Source organism: Pongo pygmaeus, chromosome 8 (assembly GCF_028885625.2).
Source record: "Pongo pygmaeus isolate AG05252 chromosome 8, NHGRI_mPonPyg2-v2.0_pri, whole genome shotgun sequence".
Lineage (NCBI taxonomy): Eukaryota > Metazoa > Chordata > Mammalia > Primates > Hominidae > Pongo > Pongo pygmaeus.
Genome location: NC_072381.2, coordinates 54,148,282 through 54,168,742, shown reverse-complemented (window position 1 = coordinate 54,168,742; position 20,461 = coordinate 54,148,282). Strand labels below are relative to the sequence as shown.

At 50.1% G+C, this 20,461-nt stretch overlaps 1 protein-coding gene across 2 annotated transcripts in view; it reads right to left on the bottom strand.

Annotated features, from left to right (window-relative positions):
• The window catches only part of C8H10orf71 (chromosome 8 C10orf71 homolog), a 28,544-nt gene extending 9,415 nt beyond the window's left edge, over positions 1-19,129 (bottom strand). Inside the window, exons 1-2 of one of the 2 annotated variants that reach the window (XM_054436621.1) lie at positions 19,066-19,129; positions 1,997-2,099 (exon numbers count right to left, since the gene is read on the bottom strand). The gene's annotated coding sequence lies outside the window, so the exon portion shown is untranslated. Of the gene's footprint in view, positions 1-1,996; positions 2,100-18,842; positions 18,913-19,065 lie in introns of those variants that run through there. The other variant, XM_054436622.2, reaches the window with a different exon arrangement.
• Between the last annotated feature and the right edge of the window lie 1,332 nt (positions 19,130-20,461).

Here is a 20,461-nt window from a genome sequence, read left to right as displayed (position 1 = left end):
GGATGGAAGCAGCCAGCAGTCTGTGAAAGTTTCTGCCTTTCCAACCAAAGGAGCAATTCCTGTTGTCTCCGCTCTGTCAGTGCTCTTCTTCCTGCCTTGAATGCAGACAAGAAGCCAGAAACTGCTTGATTTCTTTGCTGGGGCTGCCGTAACAAATGATGGCTCAAACATCGAAAATGTATTGCCGCACAGTTCTGGAGGCTGGAAGTCCGAAATTGAGGTGTCGCAGGGTTGGTTCCTTTTGAGGGCTATAAGGAAGAATCGATCCTAGCCTTTCTCATTGGCTTGAGGACACCCGTCTTCTCCCTGTGTCTTCACATCATCTTCCCTCTATGCTTGTCTCTCTGTCCACATTTTTCCTTTTTAAAACTTTTTAAAATTTCCAATTATTAAAAAATTTTTTTTCATTCTGTCACCCAGGCTGGAGTGTAGTGGCGTAATCATAGCTTACTGCAGCCTCAACCTTTTGGACTCAAGTGATCTTCCCACCTTGGCCTACCAAGTAGCTGGGATTACAGGTGCATTACACCATACCTGGTTAATTTTTCTATTTTTTGTATAAATGGGGTTTCACCATGTTGCTCTGGCTTGTCTTGAACTCCCAGGATCAAGTAATCTGCCCACCTTGGCCTCCCAAAGTGTTGGGATTATAGTCATAAGCCACTGCACTTTGCCCATATTTTCCCTTTTCATAAGGACACCAGTCATACTGGATTAGGGCCCACCTTAATAACCTCGTCTTTAAGTACAATATGTCTGTAACAGCCTTATTTCCAAAAGGTCATACTCTGAGGTAATGAGAGTTATGATTTTTTTTATGGGGTGCATGATTCAACCATAATATTGAATTCACTTTGCAGCCCTGAGAGACAAGCAATGGCCACTGAAGGCCGATCTGCAGAGGATGGCAGTGTGGACAGGTGAGGAGCTCAGGTCCTGGCCAGCACTGCCAAGCCATGAGCCCGTGGCTGCACCATCCCACTTGAATTCATGTTATTGAGGCTGGTGTGGGGTTTGATGGAAGCTGAGTGGCTTTGACCACTATGAGTCAGGTTTTCTGTATCCTGAGATCCTATCAAAATGGTGAGGAGTCTCCTGATGTCCTAAATGCTGGGATTCTGATCTTGGCAATGGCTGAACTCAGTAATATTGGGGGTTTCTACACTTTGAATGAAAATAAGATAGTTTTCATTAAGATGAAAATCGGTTAGTTGGAGACCTAAATTTAGAAGCTTAGATAGAGTCAACCAAGCAGTCTCTACCCAATTAAACACACCCTCGTATTAGTAGGTATTCACTATTTGTTTTTTGAATACTCAGCTTGCATCCTCTGAGAAAAAACACTTGGCACCTTGTGGGAAATTTCCTCTCCCCTTGGTTTTCAGTCTTGGTGGGGCGGAAAGTCAAGGTGCCTGCAGAGGCTCCCGAGGGCCAAGAGCAGGTGTGAGACCGAGGACAGGCCCATGGACTGTAGCAATTCTCCTGGAGCCACACGAGGATGGAAGTGTGCTCAGGCTTCCTTGCTGGTGGTAGAGCTTTCACTACGCTCTGGGACATGCCTGGCCCCTGACATTTCCTGGCCTGGAACTTTAGCCGTCACCTTGAGGCTACAAGACCTCCATTTTTCTTTTAATACATATGAATTTCTGCCTCATTTGTTGAGTTTCTGCTTCTGTTGCTTGTGGCTGAAGAACCCTACCTGATCCTGGGTTTATATCCTCATTCTAAACAGTGGTGAAGGATGTTCATTGATCTTCAGAGCATTCAGAAAATAACCACATTACTTCTGCCTCAGGAAAAAGAGAGACTCCCTCCCCACCTTGCTAGCTTTATTCAGATAATTTCTTCAGTTCTGATTTGATATACCTGGGGTCAGATGGAAAGTCACAGACTTGACCTCATTCTCCCCCAACCCCCAGCCCCCATGGTAACTTTCAGCATAATGGCCAAAAACAGAAGGTGTTTCTAGATGCCTGCTCTTAGATTAGTTCCATACCTGTTACAGCACTGGAAACTGCAGGTGCCTGCCGTGCTGGGTTTCAGGATCTGTAGTTTTAAAACGTCTTTTTATGCTTATATTTGGTGTCATCACTGCCCATCTAGAAAGAAGAAAAATAATTTCAGTGGAACCCAACTGACCAAAGGGCCAAGCGCAAGTTTATTGGAAAAAGTATCTTTTATATTTTTTGAGACAGGGTCTTGCTCTATTGCCCAGGTTGGAGTGCAATGGTGTGATCTTGGCCCATTGCAACATCTGCCTCCTGTGTTCAAGCAATTCTCCTGCCTCAGCCACCCAAGTAGCTGGGATTACAGGTGTGCACCACTATGCCCAGCTAAGTTTTGTATTTTTGGTAGAGATGGGGTTTCACCATATTGGCCAGGCTGGTCTCGAACTCCTGACCTCAAGTGATCTGTCTGCCTTGGCCTCCCAAAGTTCTGGGATTACAGGGGTGAACCATCATGCCTGACCCAAAGTATCTTTAAATGTCAGTTATACAACGATGTAGTTGGCCTTCAAAAATGAAAAACAATCCATACTTGAGCTCAACAAAGTTCCAAAAATAGGCATATTTGACCATAAGGTCAATTTATATCCCTTCTAATATCCATTCATTTGTCCATGGCCCAAGACATTTTTAGAAACCTCTTTTAAGCCTTTCAGTTTTCTAATATGATTGACCCAGTTGTGAATTATTTTTTGCAAATAAAATCTGACCCAAGGCCCTTTTCCCACTGAACTGGTAAGTTGGGTTTTGCAGCAAAGAGAACTGGAGCTGTGAAAGTCAAGTCCACTCAGCAAGTGGCAGCACAGTGTTGGATTCATTGTTGGCAGGAGGCTTGAGTCTTCTGACAGCTAAAAGAACCAAAAAGCTGCCCAGGAGGATATTCAGAATGCTCAGAATGAAGAGTGAACTAATTAAAATGAATCCGCTCTGCACATTTTAAATGCAGACCTTTGGGGTTTCCATAAGACCTTTCCCAGCTTGTAGCTCCTGGATATTAATCTAGTTCAAGGTAGTTTATTAATAATATTAATAATCATAATTGCTTGAATTTGTGGTGTCTGTTTCTTTGGAGAATCACAGAGGTGCTCTGTGTCTACCACCATACGGCGAGGCCCCATCTCTGACTCCCCAGGCTGGCTTAGATGGGCCTCCTTCGTGTTCCCAAAGCATACTGGGTTTACCTTTTCCATAGCTCAGCCGTGTTGTCACTTCATACATTGTGACCCATATGTTTCAGGAACTGATGATCGCTGCTTTCCCTCCTCACTGGAATGGAAGTTCCTTGAACCAAGGAAGGGAGTCTTGTACACTGAGCTCAATAAATAGAAGCTCAATCACTGTTTGTGGTAATGCTCTGCTCAATCACTGTTTGTGGTAATGCTCTGAATTGGGTTATCTTTATTCTGATTTTTTTCCTGGAGGGCAAACTGAGGCACAGAAAAGAAGCGAAAAGATAATAGGAATTTTGTTGAGAAAGACTCCTGGCCTTGGGTCTTATGGCCTTCTAAAAAATTCAGATCAGTCTATTTGCATCTCTAAATAATAAGGCCACTCCCCTGCCCACAGCTCCACTGAGATCTGACTTAGGCATGAGGATGAAACCCATCTGCTGCCACACATGGATGAGACGGAGGTGCAGAACGACATAATGGCATTTATTTTGTGAATGGTTAGGGCACCCCTCACCCTGTGCTTGGGCTTTCCCCCTAGGCAGTTGCCTCATGGACTCACTGACATTGCTGCTGGAATGAATTTTCCAGACGCCAGTGAAAAAACTCTCTTGCTCACCACTTTGAACCATTTGAAGGAAGCCACTCTGAACTGGTGAAAATTCTTGCTCATAGAGCACTTTGCCAGTGAAAAGGTGTGTTCCCTTCAGGCAGCATGACGGAGGATACAGTGCACATGGCAGGGCCATGCTTTAAACAAGGTCTTGGAACCTGGTCATGAATGCATAGAAATAAACATCGATATTTAATCATGACCTGGTCAGTTCCTATTTATGTCTGTGGCCTTCAAAGACTGTTCTCTTAAATGCTTCGTATCTCCTCCCCACCTCCATTATTTCCTTACCCATTTCACTCGGCCTTTAATGTCTGGCCCCCACCCCTTCCTGATGGATGTTCTGATGGCATTTTTGCTCTTCATCTGACTGAACTTCTAGGCTGCAATCTAGACTCGTGGCCACTGTCTACTTAAGATACTCTTTCACTTTGACTCTTTCCTTCTCCCCTCCCTGTCTGGATGTTTAGTCTCTTCCTCTCCTTGACTGCTGGATTTCCTCTGCTCCCAGCCCTGGAGCCTCTTCTCTTCTCACTCTACAGTCACCACGCAGGCGATTGTCCCCACACCATGGTCCCCGCAAACATCCACACACTGAGGCGGCGTCCAGGCGAGGCCATTTGCCTGGCTGCAGTCCACGCCTCTGCCCACCCACCAGGCAACTCGGTGCACCTGTCTCACAACCCTTCCAACCCACATGTTTAAAGCAGAGTCCATGAGCCTTCTGCAAGCCAGCTTTCTCCCTGGGGACCTCAGAAACCTGACGTCACGTTCGACTTCCTCCTCCTCCTCCTCCCTGTGCCTTTCCCTATGACATCCATTTCCTAGTCCCATGAGTTTCATCTCTGAGGGTCTCTTCCTTACACACCAGTCTCCATCTCCATGGTCACTGTGGACCAAGCTGCCCTCTCAAATCCTTGGGCCACTGCAGCAGCCCATTCCTGCCCTGCACCAAGAGGCAGCTTTCAACACTCAAACTTGTTCATATCAACATTTTGCTTAGAATCTCTCGATGGCTTTCCAGTTTTAAGGAATGAAGATCAATCTCCTTAACACAGATCCTCTCTTTCCAAACACACCTTGCGCCATCTTTCCCCTCATGCTTGGCTTTCCAGCCACCCTGGTCTTTTTCCAGCTTCATGCCACCCTACTTTCTGCCTCAGGGCCTCTGCTCATGGTGTTCCCTCTGCCTGGACTTTTTTACTTCCATCCTTTCATCATTACCGGGTTAACTCCAACATGTGCTTCAGAGCCCAGTTCACATGTCCCTTTGATGATGCAGCTTCTTCAGGCTATTCCAAGTCTGCCTGTTACATCCCTTTATCATAGGCTATACCCATCATTTTGTAGCACTTACAATAATTATAATTAAGCATTTAACTGGGTGATTTGTTGTTAAATGTTTGTCCCTCCTGCTAGCCTGAGTGTTTATTTGTGGCGGGGTCCATGTCTGTTTCTTTTTCACGCAGCATAGTGCACAGTGCAAGCAATATCTGTTAAATAAATGAGAAAACCCTTCCACCTGTCATGATATTACTCACACTTTTGACAGGCTTAGCAGGACTTATTTTATTGACAGTCAATTATAATCCTATAATCGCAGAATTATCACAAGTTTCAAATTAGTGAATTTGAATCCAAGTGGATTTTATTTACTTTTTGATTCAAAACCCCTCAAATATGTAAAATTCCCCCATGGTAAGAGATGGAAGCAGGTGGACGGGATTGTTCTTAGAGACTGTTGACAAGCTGGCTCCAGGGAAGGTGTCCCTCAGCAGCATGGCATGTACTGTGTATGTCCAGATTGCGTTTCTACAGGGGGAGATGAAAAGAGACTTCATCGTGACTTCGCCATTTCCCAATTGGTCTCTCACACTGCTCTCAGTGCTCTAAGTTGGGGAGTGGCTTTGATGCCTCCGGGAGGGCCAGCGTCCAGCAAACTTTTATTGAGTACATTACCTGGGGCTCTGTTTACAGCCACAGTGTGAATGGTCATTAAGTGATGCGTTATCTAAATTATAGTGTCAGTGGATGAAATGCTGGCTTTGCCCTCTGCCTCCAGGCAACTGTGCAGGACTCAACAGCGCTGTGTTCTGCAGACCTCCAGCACTTCCTCCACTGACCCAGGCCAAACTTGCATCAGGTGGAGAAGGTTCTGCAAAACACCAGAGCACACTAGGGGAAACAGGATCTCTGGGCAGGAATTTAAAAATGGACTCTCCATTTGAGCCCCTGGAGAAGAGCGAAGGGTCTGCCATGCCCACTGTGAATATGCGCACGGGTGAACTGGTAGTGCCCTGTAGCCTTGGAGCCCTGAGAATTACACTTAAGGATGTGTATTTTCTTCTCCTTATTGTAGGGTCACCTTTTTGAATCAGAATACATCAAACAAACTCAATCTGAACATGTATCCCCATGAATCAGCTTTTCCTTGATATAAGCACCGAAATACCCTTTGCACAGTCATTGCTAAATTCTAACTCTTCCAAAATGTTTTCTCACATGATGCTTTTTTTTTCCATGCCACGCCTCATGATGCTGTTATTATTGACTGGGATGTGCTGCTTTTTGCGGATGCAATTCTCTCTCCCTCCTAATCCTTTACAAATGCCTATGCGTGACCCTCAAGTCCCTCTTGGCAGGGGAGCTCTGCCTGCTCCCACACCCTCCTTCCTCCAGGCCTGTGGTGCCCTGTGCCAGGGAGGGGCAGGACCCCATGTGTCCTGGACTAGATCCCTCAAGTAGTAGTCCCCCTGCCTGGAATGTCTCTCTCTGTCCTCGGCCACAACTGCTGACAACTTCCTCCTCTGTTCTGTTCCTCGTAGAATCTTTTCTTCCCTTTTTATCACTTACATTGCTTTATTCTTCCTGCACTGCAGTGAATCTATCTCTCCCACTAGACTTTGAGATCCTTGGTGTGAGGTCCCTGACTTGGTTCATCTTTTACCTACAGGGTGCCTGGTGCACCATGGTTACTGGGAAATGTTTTCAGCTCTGGTTGTTGAGTGTACTTCTTGGACCCTGGGATGTGATGACAGAGGTTTACTGTGGTGTGCAGAGGGTCAGAGGTCAATGTTGCCCTTGTCTTCCTTGGGGCTCCTGGCTGGCAGCCAACCCAGGCCTGAGAAGGTCATGCAGTCCAACTTCTGCTGATCTATCCCGGACCCTCATGTGTCCCAGGTTGTAAGGATGGCAAGTGTACGGGAGAAGACTCACAATTCCTACATGCCAAGTTCTATTGCAGGTGTTCTCCACATAACTGAGAAGCTTGTCAGGTCCACAGGACCAGAGCCCCACTTGGTGACGCTGGAGGGCCCAACTCAGGGACCACAATCACCCATGAGGTGAGACAAAGCGCCCTCAGATGGAGGACCCAGATATTCCATGTCTCACAGCTGGTGAGTGACAGAGTGGGCTTGGGGCTGGGTCTTGGTGGTCCTGGGGACACTGCACAGAGGGAACAGTTGGTGATCTGGCATGGTCAGGCTGCTAGATTGAGCAAATTAAAAATACAGGACACTGAGTGAAATGTGAATTTCAAATAAACAATAAATACTTTTTTAGTGTAAGTGTATCCCATGCAATATGTGGGATACACTCATACTAACAAAATTATTCATTATCTGAAAATCAAATTCCACTGGACGATGACTTCTTCTTCTTCTTCATCATCATCATCATCATCATCATCATCATCATCATCATCATCACCATCATCACCTGGCTACCTGAGGGTCTCACCAACTTTTAGCACTCAAAGTGGATCACAATCAGAGGAAGCCAATGCAGTGAGTCAATACTGGGATGACACAGTGACAGTCACGGCTCATGTGTATGCATCACCCTGTAGTTCATGACACATTTCAGCATTCGTGATCTTGTTTGATTCTCATCACTCCTCTGAGGCAGGTTGAGTGGCCTTGTCACCATCTTCTAGGTTGAGAAACAAAGGCACAGAGAAGTGCAGGATGTTGCTCAGTGCCACACAGCATGTAAAGACAGGGAAGAACTGGGGATGAGTCAGCCTGGGCTCACCACCTTACCGCCTTCTGCTTTCTCCAGGATGAAACCCCGAACCTCTGGCCTGTGGACTCAGGCTTCCGTAGGCATGTCCTGGGAGGTGTTGCCAGCCCCACTTATGGCTCATGGGCTGGAGTTCATCAGAGAATTGGTGGCTCTGGGGGAGAAAACGAGGGTTTCATTTCACTTTCACGTCATGTCCTAAGGATCTTCTCAGCTGAGCTCTCCCAGACATCCACAGAAGTGAAACTTTTGATTCAGCCTTTAAACATGAGTCCTTCCTGTTTGGGGAGGGCTCTGGTGCTGTGGGAGGCTCAGGCAGCTGGGCTTTGCAGAGCTGGGGGCTCCCCTGCAGGCCCAAGGTGCACCTCTGAGCTGCTGAAGATATGTTCCATTTTCCTCCTCATCCCTGCCCGTCTTTCCACAGGAAGCCATTGGTTTTTGCTTTGTTGCTGGGTTTGACCACTTGCTGGTAGTGTGGTTTTTGAGCCCAAGATCTTCGGGTGAATTTAATTACCTTAATTGAATGGTGCTTTCACTTCTTAGAGAAGGGGAAACAGGAAGACAGTGGAGATGGCAGGGGTTGGCTTTATCACACCCAGAAGGCTCTAACAAATTGGAATTGATTCCTCTTGCTCTTCTTTCTGGGTTGGTTTTCTGAGCCATCGACTCAGGCATGTCTGATGAGCAGTTCAGTGGAGTGAAGTGTGACAACTCCTCCCTGTCTATGCACAGCCTGGAGCCCTGCTCACAGATGGTCCTCCACCCGCAGATGCAGAGCACACACAGCCTCCAACACCCCATGCCTTGCTCTGAACCTGCTCCTTGCTGGTCAGTTTTGGGCCAAGCTCTTAACCTCTCTGTGCAATTCTAACAGCCCTCTTGCTTTAGAGGGGAATGTCCTTGTCTATGGTCTATGCTTTACAAGGAGAATGTCTTAGCTTGGACTAAAATATCATAGGCTAGGAGGCTTAAAATCGACATTTACTCCTCACAGTTCTGGAGGCTGGAAAGTCCAAGATCAAGGCACTGGCAGACCTGGTTTCTGGTCAGGGCCCTCTTCCTGGATTGTAAATGGTCACTTTCTTGTTGTATTCTCATACAGCAGAGAGAGAGAGTGAGCGTGCACATGTATAAGCAAGCCCTTTTGTGTCTCTTCTTATAAGGGCACTGATCCTATCACAAGGGACCCCACCCTCATGACCTAATTACTTCCCATAGGCCCCACCTCCTAATACCATTCCACTGGGGTAATCTCAGTGGATTTTGGAGCATGCACATTCAGCCCATAGCAGCTAACAATGAAATGGCAAAATTTACTTCCTCAGTTGAAACCTTTCAGGTGAGGGCAGCAGGCCCGTATTGAGTGTCTGTGAAGCAGCAGGTCAACCCCTGCACCTGCCTGTGCTCACTTATTCCTTGATAACACTTGGCATGATAGACTCCCCTCATCATCTCACAGCTGATGAAACTGAGCTGTGACTGGCTAGGTAAATCGCTGGTCCCTTGCTTAAGGCCTGGGAGTGCTGGGCAGGGCCTCACCCAGTCCTCGGCCTCAGTGCTCTGCTCTCTGGCCCCAAGATGATGCCTCCTCAGCTCCTCCCATGTGGGGCTTGCTGTGTCTTTGTAACCCCTTTTGACTTTTGGAAATCAGAAATTATAAGTTCATTTAGACTCCTAGAAGAAAGCCTAAGATCTCGTAAGCATGACTTGAAGCTCATTTATGTATTGATCCATTCAACAACTACTCATTGAACACCTGCTTCATGTCACCAGTTTTGGTGCTGGAGATATAGCCATGTGCAGGGCTGACCCAGGCCCTCTCCTCGCGTAACTGGATGGATCCTGGGAAGTTATTGCTTTGTAAAAGCACAATTACCTCTGCCTTAGATTGGCTTCCACTGGGCAGTACCACTTATGCGTGTAAAGCAGAGATTTGATTTGCATAAGGGTCATTGTACATCCAGTCTGGCCATTTTGGCTCCACTAGCCTGATATTTGGCACATGGGAGAGGGGTGTCAGCCTGCAGCCTGGCCTGGCTTGACTGGACCCAAACTCAGGTTATAGACTGGGAAAGCCAAAGGCTCTCAAACTGACTCTGAGGCCACTGTGCCCTGGGAGAGAACAAGTTTGGCTTTGGCCAGCCCCAGGAACATGATGTGGTTGGGTGCCATGATGGCAGTGTTGGCCTGGTGGGAGTCTGAATCTTCTACAACCACATTACATGTGCAGGGGCCTCTAAATCTTGTAGCAGGTAGAAGTCCAGGATGCCCCAGAGGTTGTGATTGAAGAAACCAGCTTGCCTGGGCTTGTCAAACCCACAGAACTGGATATGAGCAGGGGATAGCAGGGGCTGCTGCCCTCTGGGGAGAGACTGGAGGAGAGATGCTTTCTCTGTGATCTCAGCCCAGCCTGAAGCTGACTTCTGGCCTGGGTAGCCAGTCTGCCGTGTCTGGATGGGTCATTCCCCAGAAGCTTCCACGTGCTGCTTAGACCCAGGGCTGTGCCTACAGTTAGAGGCCAGGGAACAAGGCACAGGGAAGGCCGGGCTTGGTCTAACCCAGGACGTGAGGGTGACCAACACCTGGCATCACAGACCCAGGGAGGGACCCTTATGGCAAGAGAAATGAGAAGTCATAGGAGAAAAGAAGAGAGGAGGAGAATGGGGCTGGGTTCAAGCAGTCTCCCACAACCTGTCCCCTCCTGGTTCCTGTTCCCTGATGACCAGGGCTGACCAAGCAATGTTTAATAACCAGCTCTCTGGGGCAAAAAGCACTGTATTTGTAGCACTGGCTAATTTCTTGCTGCTCCCCTGACATCCCAGGTAGAGTTGGGACGAGGTGTGCTCAGTGGGCCTTGCAGGGTGCAGGGGGCTCTGGTAGGCCTCTGCTTCCCAGCAGGCTCCGGAGCTCGCACTGCTTAAACTTGGGTAGAGTCTCACTCCACAAAGGCTAACCTGCGAGGTGTCAGCAGCACTTCTTCGCGCAGTTTCTGACTGCTTCTGGAGGTGGAGCATTATGGAGGATCACACCTTGGAGCTCCTGGTGGCCAGATGGGCTGGACTCAGCCAGACACAGTCTCTGGGCAGTCCCTTCCACTAGGAAGGAGCTCAGGCCTGGCACTGCCAGCTGCTCCACGACACTCTCTCAGGTGTTCTTTGCAGACCTCAAGGGGCCCAGCCTCAGCAGCCAGATGATCCCTGAGCAAAGGGCCCTTGGCTTCTCCTCGTGAGCTCAGAGGTGCCCTTGGCTTCTCCTGGCGAATTCAGAGGTACCCTTGGCGTCTCCTTGTGAGCTCAGAGATGCTTTATAGGAGCAGCCATGCTGGCATCACAGGTAAAAGTAGGAGCAGAAAGATCTGGAAGGGACAGCATGTGATCCCAAACAACTCTGTTCACCCTGTCTTCCTCTCCCAGGGCTGGGAGAGTGCCAGTCCTGCTCCACTGCCCAGGAGGGGAGTTGCCTGAGGGGCAGAGATTTTGGGAGAAAGCAGGGTCAGCCTGGCAGCCATGGTTCTGCTGCTCATCCTTCTTACCCTTGCACCTCCTTGTTGTACCCAACCCAAACTGCAGGGCCACCCCCACCGCCAGGCCAGCCAGGGCAGCTGCTGGAGGAGGGACACATGGCTCCTTCAGGAGCGCAGGGGCCATGTGAATGGTGGGTCCCCCTGGGATCTGGGCACAGGTCCTCGTGCTGCTCTGTGCTCTTTAGCCATGGTTGCTGAGTACAACCGTGCTTGAGGGACATGGCATGTGAGAGCCTGTCTCATCTGCAAGTGGACCCCACGCCATGCACCTGGCACAGGTGCTCCCAATAGACTAAGTCCCCACATCACTGGTGCTGCCCAAGTCTCTGGAGAAAATCACCCCTGGCTGAGAACTGCTGTTAGAGAATCAGGGAGGGAGCACTAGCCCAGCACTAGGCTCTTCCTGCCTTCACTCATTCATGTATTCACTTGCTCTTCCCCTCCACATTTCCTAGGAACATCTTGCCCTGGATTCTGGAAATGGCAGGAACTGACATGACAGTCATCAAATAGGCAGTACCGGCAGTGGGGAGAGCGGAGACCCAGCTCTAAAGTGCTGTTGTCATGGGTGTCACTTAACTGCTACACCTGGAAAAAAGGGATAATAAAAATCAGCCCGGCTGTGCCCACCCCTGGGACTGCCCACTCCCAAGGTTGCTCCGCATGCTGGACACAGGAATTTTCATGGAATTGGTCCCTGTGGCAGGCACTGCTTGAGAGTCTCTCGATGCTGGAGTCAGCCAAACCACCAGGTCCTGGATCCCCACCACAGCAAGGAGGACGCCTGGACTAGAAGGAGGTTCAGAAAGCCCTGACCATTGAAGCCCCATGCCTCACCTGCCAGGTCGACAGGGAGCGAGTGAATGGCATGCACATCCTCCTCTCCGTGTCTCCACAGAGCAGAGGTTTCTCCTCTACACGTAGTAAGAAATGCATTTACATCATGGCACAGAACATGCTTGGAGACATATGTATCATGGAAAACTGGACAAAGCAAAGCTTACCCTTCTTATATGTACTGCTCCATCCTAATCTAATCTATTCTAGTCTTTCATTTAAAAATCCTCTTCACAACTTAGTAAGTGATTTCAAGACTCAATAATGACTTATGATCTATAGTGATTTAAAAAAAACTCTCTGAGACCAGAAATTTTAGGCATCCCTAATTATGCCCATCTTATGGGTGCCCTGTTTCTGGTAATGCTAGATTTTCATCGGGATGGAGAATTGGAGACCCAAGGCCCAAACACAGTGACTGATCAGATTCACTTGGGGAGGGGAGGAGACCCCACCCCCTGGTGGCGGGTCCATGGGCTGGGCCTTGCCTTTCTGCTCTAGGTTATGTTTCCAGTCTCCACACAGTGCCTGTTCCTAGCATGGGGCCATTTATTTGCTAAACAAGTGAGTGAATGAGTAGGTGAGAGAAATTTCTCTTATCCACTGAGTGGGGAATGAGCACCTGGTATAAAGGTACTTTATAACCTAGTATAATTAATATTTATTATTTAATTAGTATTCACAACAGCCTCATTACACAGGAGTTACTCTTGTTCTTTACAGAGGAGAAACGTGTGTAGTGCAGAATTTAATACCTGGTGGTGTGGGGCTGGAACTTAGGGCTGCCAGAGAAGTGGTCCCTTTCACCTGTCTTTAGAGAGCCTCCTCTAGCAGCTTCTAGAATGCCAGCTACAGGTTAAGAGTCTCTGTTGAGCACCACACTGTGCCTTTGGGGCCCCACCTGCCCCTGGCTACCTTGCAGCCTCCATACTCCTGGTTCTTACCCACAGGTCTCCTTAGAGCTCATCTTGAGACCTATGGCCATAGGATGTCCTTCTATTCCCCATACCACATGACACCTGGGATTCCATAGCATGGGGTGCAAAGAACTTGAAACCCTGCCCTGGCCCTTACTTACTGGGGCACATAACTCTCCAGTTAAGAGCTTCAGAATCAGACAGCTATAGGACTTGCCACTCAACTTGTGTGAGCCTCAGTCTCACTTTGGTGACCTTGGGGCAAATGGAAAGGCAGACCCAGCAGCTTATGCTTGTGGAAACCCCTTATGGATCAGGAAGTGGGTGGTGAAGGGACAACTGTAACCTATGACCAGATTCCACCTTGGAGAGCCTTGTCTAGACAGAAGCCCACCTGAGGGCTCCTGGAGGAAGAGACATTTGTCTTTGCTGGGATGGGGGTATCCCCTCAGGAACCATCCTTTCTCCAGCCCCTAGGAAGGGAGCCAGGCACTAAGGGGAGGGGAACCCCCTGAAAGCAGCCCTGGAGGGTGCCATCCTTGGCAGAGAGAGGAGGTTCAGGCAGGACTCCTGAGAACTACGGGAGGGCAGGGTTTCTACAGAGTCCATCGCATTGTCTATAGACCAGGTTCTCCATATGTAAACTGGTGCCATGAGGTTGCATGACACAGGCGGAGAAGCAGAGCTGGAAGAGCTGTCACCAAATGTTAGCCCCCTGGCAGTCCCAGGCACCCATCCTGTTGATGGAGCTCCTGCCACCTGTCCCTCACTCTGTATCCATGGCCTCACTCAATGGGCGCAACAACTGGCAAATTGAGTAGGGCTGATGAAAAAGGAATTTTAGGTGGAGAAATTGAAGGTCAGAGAGGTTAAGGAACTCACTTAAGGTCACACAGCCAGAGAGCAGCAGAGCCAGGATTCAGGGCCAGGTCTCTGCAGAATGCAGTGAGGCAGAGAGTCAAGAGATGAGATGGTCTTCTATCTGCCACAGGTTCGTGCAGGGCGAGGAATGGGTAGCAACCTCTCTCCTAGCAAATTCTCAGCTATCTCCCTCTGCATCTGGTCCCGCCAGGGAGCATTTGTTTTAGTAAAGCTAGAGGAGACCTGGCTCTCCTGCAGAGGTCGTCTTCCCTGGCCTGGAAGCCACGAAGCTGCGTGCGTCTGGGATAAGGAGAAGGGGGCCTCACACAGAGCACCCCTGGGAATTCCTAAGCCTCCCACATAGGTCTGAAGCTGTGCCTGGCCTTCTCCTCATGTCTCTACTGGAGGCTGGAAAGTAGCTGGTAGATGACCGCTGTCCTTTCTCCAACCAGCACAGCAGGGGTGAGGCAGCTCGGCCAGGGGAAGGAAAGGGGAGAACAGGCTCCTGCAGTGCAGTGTAAAGAGCTGACCAGCACCCAACTGCTTCATGGAATTCCTCGTGGCAAGGAAAGCCATTCAGATGTGGCCAGCCTGGTTCTCCTTTTCAAATTTAAAGCTGAAAGATGCTCCTCTAACAATCATGTTTATTTCAACCTATGGCTGTGTTGATGTGAAAAACTTGGCTCCTTGGAGCATCTCCTGTTGTGTCTGAGAACAGTGCCAGCCCCTTGCCTCCCTTTCCCTTCTTAAGGAAGCATCCTCACACTTTTCAGAATGCCCTGGGGGCTGGCTTAACAGCGCTTGATCCTGCTCAGGACCCAGGAGATCTGCTGGCCCTGAGACCACACCTGGAGAAAGCTGATCTGGGTCTTAAGTGATGGGAGGTTGCCCCTGCTTCAGGGAGGTTGTACTAATAAGTCCTAGTCTCTTGGGCCACTCGTGTCTGATGCTTGTCAGTGGCTGTGGTTTGTGCTGTGTCTGCCCTTGTCGTGAGCCTGGTTCAGAGGTGGGAATATTACTTTCCCACTCAGGCTTGACCTCCCACCCACCCCATGTGCTGAAGGTGCTCAGATCCATGACCTCTTCTGCACAAGAGGGGAGGTGGTCACCATGTGTGGTCACCATGGGGCTGGGGTCAGTCCTGTATGGTGCCAGCTGCTCTCCCACTGAGTTGTGAGCATGAACCAGCTGAACTCTGAGGCATAGGACTTTCTCCTTGGTGACTCTGGAAGGTATAGGCCCAAGCTGGAGTTTAAGTGGGAAGGAAAAAATCTCTAAATAGGACAGTGGGGTGAGGAGAGCAGTTCTTGTATTTCTACCACGTGCTGGGAACTTTTCATACATTTGCTCAGTTAATGCTCTCAGGACTGATGTGGGAGCTGTTATTATTCCCATTTTACAGAGGAGAAAGCTGAGGTCCAGGGGGCTTGCCAAGAAGTGTCAGGGCTGACCTATGAACCCAGATTTGCCTGTCCTGTTGCCCCTTCAGAGCCACAGGCTTCCAAGCACAGTGTGGAATTCCTGCAGCACCCTGGGCAACTTCCCGAAGTCCTGAGGAGCTGGGGTGAAGCCTGTGCACCTCTCTAGGTATACTCAGCTTTCCTAAGGGAGGTTTTGTCTCTGGTGACAGGATGGCCTCCTTTCTAGAGAATCTATTGGGAGCTCTGGGTATCAGGAGGCCGTGAGTACAAGACATGGGGGTTGCATTCAGATCACAAGCCCCTCATTCACGGTGCATCTTTGAGCAAGTTACTTAACCTCTCCAAACCTTGGTGCCTGCCTCCATGAGGGGGCTCACAAGACCTATCATGCTGGATGGTTGAGAATGAGACCAGATACTCCAAAACTTTGCACACTGGAGGTTCGCAGCCAATGATTTCCACAGGGAAAATGGTGGGCAAACTGAGGGCAAGAAATGGCTCGCATCTAGGGGGTGTAGCCTAGGGGGCCTGAGCTCTTACCCCTTGACCTCTTTAGTCTTCGGCTGATCTGCCTCTGAGGGTGGCAGACAGAGCCAGGTGAAAGGATGAGCTGGTGGTGCTACTGTGGCCTGGCAACCCGGGACAGGGCAAGCCAAGGGGCAGCTCCAATGTGACCTGGCATGACCTGGCCCTTGCAGGCAGGCTCAGTGGTGCCAGGTCTGGAACCAACCTCCTGACACAGTGGGGAGTAGGGAGAGAGCCTCAGAAACTCCTTCAGAGGCTTCCCAAGCAAATTGGAGAGCCTCCCCTTCCCCCTGCCCTCCTCAAGCTTCAGGTGAAGGCTTTGAGGTGGGAGATATCCCAGATGAAATCCTTCCCTCCAGCCATCCTTGCAGCCCCTCAGCAGCTCAAGCCCACCTGGGAAGGGGGTTAGTAGTGAAAGAAGGGACCAACCGAGGCAAGGGAAGACATCCCAGAGTGGGGTGGGCCAAAGGAGCCCCTGGGATTGGCCAAGCAGAGAATGGAGGATGCAAGGAAGGCCTGCCCATCTGCCATGTGTCATGGCCCAGAACAACGTCCCTTTCCCCTTCATCTAAGACAGGGAGGTCTCTAAGTCTGGAGAGGAAGCTATTCATGGTTGATTGGTTGTTGGGATTTTCTTTCTGTCAGACTTTCCCCAGGCTGTCTGACCTGGGCTTGGAAGGGAATGCACTTTGCACTGAGCTGGCTTCAGTTTTTCCCCTGACAACCCAGGTCAGCTGAGTTCTGCTCTTGCCTCCCCTTGACTTTAGGAGGCTGTGGGTTAATCACACTGTATTCTTCCCACAGGGAGCCCCTTCCAGGGAATGTTCCAGAGTGATACCAATAACTTACATTGGGGGTGACACATCTGAGCATCAGCATGTGCTCTACATGCTCCATGTTTGGGTCTTGATAGGCCTCCACTGATCCCTTGTCCTTCCTGCTCTGTCCCATCCACTAGCTCATGCCATGCGACCCTTGGAAACCAAGTAGAAATGAGGGGGTGTCTGAGATTTTTCCAGTTAACTAAATGAAGCATATGATTGAGTTAAAGACTATGGACTGGCTGGATTTTGTGAAATGAGGCAAACTCTCAAATGGAAATAAAACCAAAATCCACTCCAGCCTCGATGGGCCCTGTTGGGGAGCAGCAGCCCTGTGTGCCCCTGTAGCGTGGCCTTCTCTCGAAGCCCTTTGCTTCCCTCCGGTAACCCAGGGCATATGGAGTAAAATCCCAAGAGCCACTGAGGAAGACGGCCTAGTCCTGGTGCCACCAGCAGGCTTGGGTTCCTGAGATTTCTGGCAGAGACTGGAGGAATAGGGCTATTTCAAGACATGAGGCCTCCCCTCTTCAGTAAGGGTCTCCAGGGCTTCCTTAGGATCAGGAAAAGACAAAGACACTGACTTCTGTCCTGGCAAAAATAAATCAAGGTGGGAGGATGCAAGGCCATCTCTGGCCTTCTTGTCTACTCTCAACAGCTTTCTCTCCCCAGGTTCCAGACCTAAGCCGCTCTGCTCCAGGACACAGCATTCCACCAGCCCCCTTCCTACCCACTGCACACAGTTGTTCGCTTCCCAGTGAGCTTCTGGTCATCCAAGAGCAGACAAACTTGTTCCCAGAGACCCAGGGGCAGATGTGTGTTGGACTTGGGTCACCCGGGGAAGGCTATTTATAAATCACCCCGATAAGCACAATCTGCCCTGCTCGGCCCAGGCCACATGGACACGCTGTGTGTCTGGTGATTCTACTGCTAAGCTAACCCTCCCAGCACCATGACAGCAAACTGGACATTTCCTGTATCAGCCAGGCCTAAAAAGTGGGCCCTGGAAGGTGCAGGAGGCTCAGGAGCCAGCCACTGGTCCTGAAGGGTCTGGCTTACAGCTATTCTAACAGCAAGAACTTTCACTGCTTTTTTTTTTTTTTTTTTTTTTTTTGTATTAAATTGACCCATCTCAAGAAGTGTTCTTGTAACACAGTGGTCAGCAAACTTTTTCTGTAAAGGGCCACATTGTAAGCGTTTTCAGTTTTGCAGGCCATATGGTCTCTGCTGATATAGTGTAGAAGCAGCCTTAGACAATATGCAAATGAATGAGCGTGGCTGTGTGCCAATAAAACTTTATTTACAAAACCAGGTGCTCAGACCACAGACCAGAGTTACCAGCCACTTCTGTAAAGGGAACTCAAATGCTGGGAAAACAGGACCTCTTTTACTACGCACATCTATTTAATCTGCTCCCCAGGTTCCTATACTTAACGGAGCTACCCGAAAGGCCTACACAATGATTCTTCTTAAGGCTATCTAGCTTTCCACACACATTGACCACTGCCGTTCTCACTGTTCAATTCTTCTCCACCAGAAAATAAAAGAGGTAATTTTAGACTCAGTCAAGCCTACCCTGTGGGAGTCTGGTGGGGGCCCTCCCAGGGTGTGTAAGAACAGGCAGCCTGTGGCGGGCTTTGTTTTGGGGACACACATGCTCGCAGAGCCCACAGGCCAAAACGTCTCAGTCACCAGTTTTTCTCTTTGTTACAGCTGGTGTGACCCTGCCTGGCCCAGCGCTGGGGGAGCTAAGAAAGCCAGCCTCCCTCAGCCCTGAATGCTGAAAACCTGGGACCATGGGGTGCCTCCCATTTGACAGCGCAGTGGCCTGGGCACATCTGTGCACTCACTCAGCCATGTGGGAGCAGACATCCCTGACAGATGACACCTAAGGACAAAGTCACACATGTACACGGTTCCGGGTACGTGGTCCCCGAGGCCCATCCAGCACACCAAGAACCTCAGCCCCAACACCAATGGGCTCCCGGCACACACATACCACCCTGCACAGCACCCTGGCGCCGAACTACTTCCCCAGCACAGCATCGGCCCAGCGGGAACGTCCCTTCCGCCATGAGCTTGAGCCTCCCTGCCCACGCTAAGGAGCCAGACAAGTGTCTGGGCTGTACCTTCCGCTCTCTGCGTGTCCAGCTGCTCGGGCCTCCTCGGGAATGGGAGAGAACCCCGGCTCTGCCCAGCAGCCAAGACTTCTTCTTTCCTCTTTAGCCAGGCTGCCCAAAGGTGATAGGAGAGTGGATTCAGGACCCAAGCCTCCTCTAGCTCACAAACCTACCCACTGAGGAAGATCAGTGACCAGAAGCCGGCCAGACACGGGAAGTCCGCGAAGCTTACCTAAATAGAGACCCAGCCGGGGGAAACCAAATGGTGTTCTTGGTGGGGAAGAGGCAAACAGTCCGCACTGCAACACCCGCGTGGTGTCAAGTAACAGTCAGATTAAACAAACAGCCTCAGCTGCTATTTTTACTTCCAAATCAGCCACGAGTAACAGATCACTTGGGGAGTGAGAAATTGCTTGCCGCTTAGCCGGACCCTAACCACGATTCCAACTTCAATCCAGAATGATTGCTAAAGCTATTCCAGCACCTAGGGTCAAATAAAAATATCCCGAGGTGGGAAGGAAAACATTTGTTTAGGGAAACATTAAAAACAGGAGAGTGTGTGCCTTGGAGCCAGAGCTCGGAGCCCTGCTGATGTCCCGGGGCAGAAATAGCCCGTTTCATCATCGGCTCTGGACGACCGCCGCCCGCATTCCTCGAGTAAGGAGCCGTCCTCTGCCGTGCTTTTGGAGCAGAATAATATGCAGCTAGGGGAAGGCCAGGCTGGGTCTCAGGGTGAGAGTTACAGAAGGATATGAAATAATCGGGGAAGAGGCAAGGTAAGTGTCCACTTGGTGAGCTTGGCTACAGCAAGCCCAGTTGTTTGCAAAGTCCAAGCACCAGTGGACAAGTCCCGTTCTGCCAGGCTCCCCTCTCCACCTCTGGGAAGGGTTGGCCTCCCTTCAACCCTGAGGTGGGCTCATGCCTGCCTTCCCAATGGCTGCTTTCTGGGGTCTCCTGCTCCCCAAACTGCCCGCAGATGCCCCAACTTTTTCCACTGGCTTTTCCTTGGCTTGTGCCATGCCAGCTCCCAGAGTGCCTTCCTTACTCTCCCAAGCTGCTCCTAGGATAGTCTGCTTGCTACCAGGATTTAATGCAAGAGTGGTTTTTTCCCCCTTTCTCTCCAAGATTCTTTTTTATGCTGCCCTGACTGTGGCCTGAGAAAGCGGAGATGACTGGCCTCCGCTGGGTGTCCTGCTCTGTGCAGCCCTCAAAGCCTCTGCAAGTTTGCAGTGTGCTGTGTCTTTGGGTCTATTTGCAGACTGTCCCTTCTGCCCCTGTGGGCTCTTCAAGGGCAGCAACCTGTGTCCCAGCCCCAAGTTGGGGCCTGGCACCACCTCCAGCCTTGAACCTTCTGACAGCCAGGGCCACAGGGACCCAGGTCTATGTACTTTTGTCTAAACCAAGTCACAAAGAACAGCTCCTCCTTGCCCTGCAGACTAAGGTATGAGATCCCAACCAGCAGGAGCATTCAGACCCGCCTCCTCCTGGGAGCCTCAGGACTTGCCTTTTGCCCTGAGAGCTTCAGAACCTCGCTGTGGGGATGACTACTCGCTGCTCCGCACTCAGAGATGCTTTGAGGGAGGCCCAAAGTGAACCCCTCAATTTTATCCACCCACCTCCCTACCTCT